General features: G+C 41.0%; 1 pseudogene; it reads right to left on the minus strand.

Annotated features, from left to right (window-relative positions):
- Nucleotides 1-3,475: 3,475 nt before the first annotated feature.
- On the minus strand, nt 3,476-4,523 carry LOC106561660 (5-hydroxytryptamine receptor 1E-like; annotated as a pseudogene).
- Nucleotides 4,524-5,350: the final 827 nt, after the last annotated feature.

Below are 5,350 nucleotides of genomic sequence, written 5' to 3' on the forward strand. Positions count from 1 at the left end.
AGCCTACTGCTCCCACCATGAACTTTTATACTGCTGTCCCTCTGCCCATGTGCTCAACCGGGATTAGGTAAACCCCTCCAACCTTATCAGTGATCTCTGTGTGCGAGTCATTGGCCACTTAGCTACATGCCTCATAATCCTTGAAATGAAAAAAGGAACTGCACTGCCGTCGAAAGACAAGACAAAACAAACTTCCATCCTGACTATGGATGGGAGCTTCTAATCCCTTAAACAGATGGGATGTTACTAGGTAACTGTTCTTATGCAACTGGGGGCGAGGCGGGATCATTGGTTCATTAGTATACCTTATGTTCATGGTCTTTTGCTTTGTAAATCATTACATCTAAGGTCATTTTTAATACTTTGAATATTTGATGAAACTGTCGATGCTGGATTATAACCCCAAAAATGTGTAAATATTTACACACAAAAGTGAAAGATTTCTCATGAAATAAACAGTGTTTCTAAAATAAACCATGAGGGCTAGACCCTGGCCCTGATCTATAATCCTCTGCGGCAGTGCAAACATGTGTGCAAGCAATGAATACTGTATGTGAAATAATGTTACCCTCCCAGAGAGCCAAATAGATATTTACATCAGAGACGCAGTTTATTGTTACATGCTTATGTTCATGTAATTACATTAATGATTCAGTGAAGAATCATATATCTATGGCTCTGAGTCAGTGTATCCTCAATTAAATTAGATGTATGCTAATGCATCTGTGCTCTACATTAAGGTTATATTGTGGTTACTGCTTAGAAATTTCTATGAATTGAATTCAAGGCAACGTAAAGCAAAGCAAAATGCATGTAATTCTTCCAAATTGTCCCAGGTTGACTTGTCAATAACTAACCTTTAATTTCCTTCAAATAGGTACAGTTGAAGTCGGAAGTTTACATACGCCTTAGCCAAATACATTTAAACAAAGTTTTTCACAATTCCTGACATTTAATCCTAGTAAAAATTGTTTTAGGTCAGTTAGGATCACCATTTTATTTTAAGTATGTGAAATGTCAGAATAATATAGAGAGAATGATTTATTTCAGCTTTTATTTCTTTCATCACATTCCCAGTGAGTCAGAAGTTTACATACCCTCAATTAGTATTTGGTGGCATTGCCTTTAAATTGTTTAACTTGGGTCAAACATTTCAGGTAGCTTTCCACAAGCTTCCCACAATAAGTTGGGTGAATTTTGGCCCATTCCTCCTGACAGAGCTGGTGTAACTGAGTCAGGTTTGTAAGGCCTTGCTCGCACATGCTTTTTCAGTTCTGCCCACAAATGTTCTATAGGACTGAGGTCAGGGCTTTGTGATGGCCACTCCAATACCTTGACTTTGTTGACCTTAAGACATTTTGCCACAACTTTGGAAGTATGCTTGGGGTCATTGTCCATTTGGAAGACCCATTTGCGACCAAGCTTTAACTTCTTGACTGTTGTCTTGAGATGTTGCTTCAATATATCCACATCATTTTTCTTCCTCATGATGCCATCTATGTTGTGAAGTGCACCAGCCCCTCCTGCAGCAAAGCACCCCCACAACATGATGCTGCCACTCCCGTGCTTCACAGTTGGGAAGGTGTTCTTCGGCTTGCAAGCCTCCCCCTTTTCCTCCAAACATAACAATGGTCATTATGGCCAAACAGTTCTATTTTTGTTTAATCAGACCAAAGGATATTTCTCCAAAAAGTACGATCTTTGTCCCCATGTGCAGTTGCAAACCATAGTCTGGATATTTTATGGCGGTTTTGGAGCAGTGGCATCTTCCTTGCTGAGCGGCCTTTCAGCTTATGTCGATTTGGACTTTTTTTTACTGTGGATATAGATACTTTTGTACCTGTTTCCTCCAGCATCTTCACAAGGTCCTTTGCTGTTGTTCTGGGATTGATTTGCACTTTTCGCACAAAAGTACGTTCATCTCTAGGAGACAGAACGTGTCTCCTTCCTGAGTGGTATGACGGCTGCGTGGTCCCATGTTGTTTATACTTGCGTACTATTGTTTGTACAGATGAACGTGGTACTTTCAGGTGTTTGGAAATTGCTCCCAAGGATGAACCAGACTTGTGGAGGTCTACATTTTTTTTTCTGAAGTATTGGCTGATTTCTTTTGATTTTCCCATGATGCCAAGCAAAGAGGCACTCAGTTTGAAGGTAGGCCTTGAAATACATCAACAGGTACACCTCCAATGGACTCAAATGATGTCAATTATCCTATCAGAATCTTCTAAAGCCATGACATAATTTTCTGGAATTTTCCAAGCTGTTTAAAGGCACAGTCAACTTAGTGTATGTAAACTTCTGACCAACTGGAATTGTGATACAGTGAATTATAAGTGAAATAATCTGTCTGTAAACAATTGTTGGAAAAATGACTTGTTTCATGCACAAAGTAGATGTCCTAACCGACTTGCCAAAGCAATAGTTTGTTAACAAGAAATTTGTGGAGTGGTTGAAAAACGGGTTTTAATGCCTCCAACCTAAGTGTATGTAAACTTCCAACTTCAACTGTAATTACAATAGGTAATGACAATGCATGAATGCTTGAAGAATAATCAGGAATATATCAATCTATCCACCTCTGAAAGTTGGAAATATCAAGGATGTATATCAAAGGAGCAATCTGTGATTGCTAAAATAATTGTAGACTTTTAAATTAATTATATATACCCATTGATTCTTGAAGACTATAACTTATACATGCCTCATGAGCTTAGCTCAACTGTCGTACCCCCTCAGAACCCGAAATATAAGCTTGTTATACTCCATTGTTTGTTAACACTTTATGGCCTAAAAACATAGATAAAACTATAATGTTGATCATGTATGGTCAGTCCTTGCATCTGTTGCTGTTTATGAATTTGAGTTGTTACATTTCTCCAGCACTATCCTTTAGCTGTTTACCGAAACAGTGGTGGGGTGTGGCTTTGTTAGTGTTTAAATTGCAGATTGCCCCTTTAAGTTGCGGTAGTATCGCTTCATCTTTCCATTTACCTGTGTTTTTAAGTCTCCCGGCCTTGGTTGCGTTGGACACTAGGCCCTGGCAGATGTAACTCAATAAGCATGGAGGATGGCACATGAAATCTCTGAGCATTAAAGGCTCTTTTTAGCTCAGCAACAATGTCATGACTCATAACTTTACTCCACTCAGTAATTGTATTCTTGGATTCAAAATGTTAATTCTATAAGCTACTGTAAAGCATTAAGACTAATTGCTTTTAGTATTTTATTACTTATGTTTTTATTAACATATTGTCAACTAAATGCACTGTATGTACTTATTGTAAATTATCTGTTTAGAACTCTTCTGGATGAAGGAACAATACAATTGTCTCAGTTAGAATGAAACCAGCTTTTATTCCAAAAGAAAGTGTATTCTTCATGTATTAAAACATATGGCTTCTTTAATATATTGTTTACAGCCAATCAACAATCAACCCAGACATATCCAAGAAAGCAGTCCTATTTGCACTCGTTACATACATTTCTTAAAGGCCTGCTTGAAGTCCTCATTGAAGCTGGTGTAGAGCAGGGGGTTGATGAGTGAGTTAACATATCCCAGCCACGTGAGAAAGTCTGATACCTGTGCTGAGGCATGAAACACCCGGAGGCCCACCAGTAACTCCTTAACAAAGAAAGCCAGCCAGCATAGGATAAAAGCCCACAGGATGAGGCCCAGTGTATGGGCAGCCTTCCTCTCTCTGGAGGCACAGATCTGGGTCCTCTCATCACAGGTCCCCCCCAGTCCCCCACTGTCTGACTTATGCAGGTTGGGGCCGTTGAGTATATTTAGCTCTGTGTTTAGCACGGGGTCCGAGGCAGACTGCTCAGACACACAGAGAGACGTTGGTGTGACACGGCAGCTACTGAGGCAGTTGTGGCTGCTGGCTCTCCTCTTACATTGGGCTCCCGAGGAGCTCCGTTTGTGGTACAAGGTCCGGGCTGCGATGAAGATCCGGTAGTAGAGGATGAGGATGATGGCCATTGGGATGTAGAAGGCCCCGAAGGTGGAGTAGATGGTGTAGCCGATGTGGTCATTGTCGATGAGACACTTGGTATAATTGCCGAAGTTGTCATCCCTGCTGTGCCTCCGTAACAGAGGCGGCACTGAAATGAGGACAGAGATGGTCCACGCGATGGTAACCATGATGGCGACGTGGCGCGGGGTTCTCTTGCAGGCGTACTCCTGGGCGTTGGTGATGGCCCAGTGGCGGTCCAGTGCGATGGCACACAGATGCAGGATGGAGCCGGTGCAGCAGGTCATGTCCACGCTCAGCCATGCCTCACAGATGACACATCCCAGCAGCCACTTCTTTGTGGCGATGTAGAGGACGCTATGGGCATCACCAAGATGGCCACCAGGAAATCAGTGACAGCCAGAGAGCAAATCAGGTAGTTGGCGGCAGGTGGAGTTTTTTTGTGTTAATGATTGTCAATATGACTGCACTGTTCATTAAGGCAGTGATCAGGGTGACAATGCTGAGAAAGATCACTACCAACACCATATCAGTCTCTGGTTCCATTTTGAAGGAGCCTTCTGATCCTGACATGCAGTTGATTTCAACTCTTAGGCTCCAAAACTATCTACCATACTCCTCGTTCTCCATTACGGTTGTCTGTGTCCCTAATCCAGATCCTTTTCTCTCTCTTACTACCATGCTTTCCCTTCCATACTTTCCCTACCATGCTTTCCCTACTGTGCTTTCCCTTATATTTGGGGACACTGCGAAGGGGGAAAAAAACATAATTTTTGGTTTATTATTTTTGTGTGACAAAAAATGGATTAGAGTATATTATAACATGATACAGGTTTTCGTTATTTGTATTCAAAATTACAAATTTTCTCGAAGAGTAGATCACTTCTCCACATGGTGGCAGAAGTGATCAGGGAATCAGTGATTCACGGTCATATTGGAGGCTGTTATGCTCAGCATAGTATTCTAACTGTGTCATTGCAGCCCCATGACATCAATGTCAAGTCAATGAAGCTCTAAATGTAATCCTTTTGCCCCTAAATTCAATTTAGGGGCATAGGGAACATTCAAGACTTTATTATTGCCTACTAGGGAGTAGCTGGATGTTTTGCATACGGAGGCAAATTGGGGTTTCATTGAGGCCATGATAAAAAGGACCGATTTCAGTCTGTGACACTTCCAAACAGCTGTTGATACAAAAAAAATGATGAAAAGAAAATTCAATTGACAAACATATCTAGAGTCTGGCTTATTTAAATGGCTGCAGATCACATTACTTATGCAAATGGTATTATGGCTTTGTCATGCTTGAACAATAGACATACAATGTATATGGGATGAAATACAAAAAGCATTCTTTTCATTACTTCCATGGG

The sequence above is a fragment of the Salmo salar genome, chromosome ssa01, assembly GCF_905237065.1.
Source record: "Salmo salar chromosome ssa01, Ssal_v3.1, whole genome shotgun sequence".
In the NCBI taxonomy this organism is placed as follows: domain Eukaryota; kingdom Metazoa; phylum Chordata; class Actinopteri; order Salmoniformes; family Salmonidae; genus Salmo; species Salmo salar.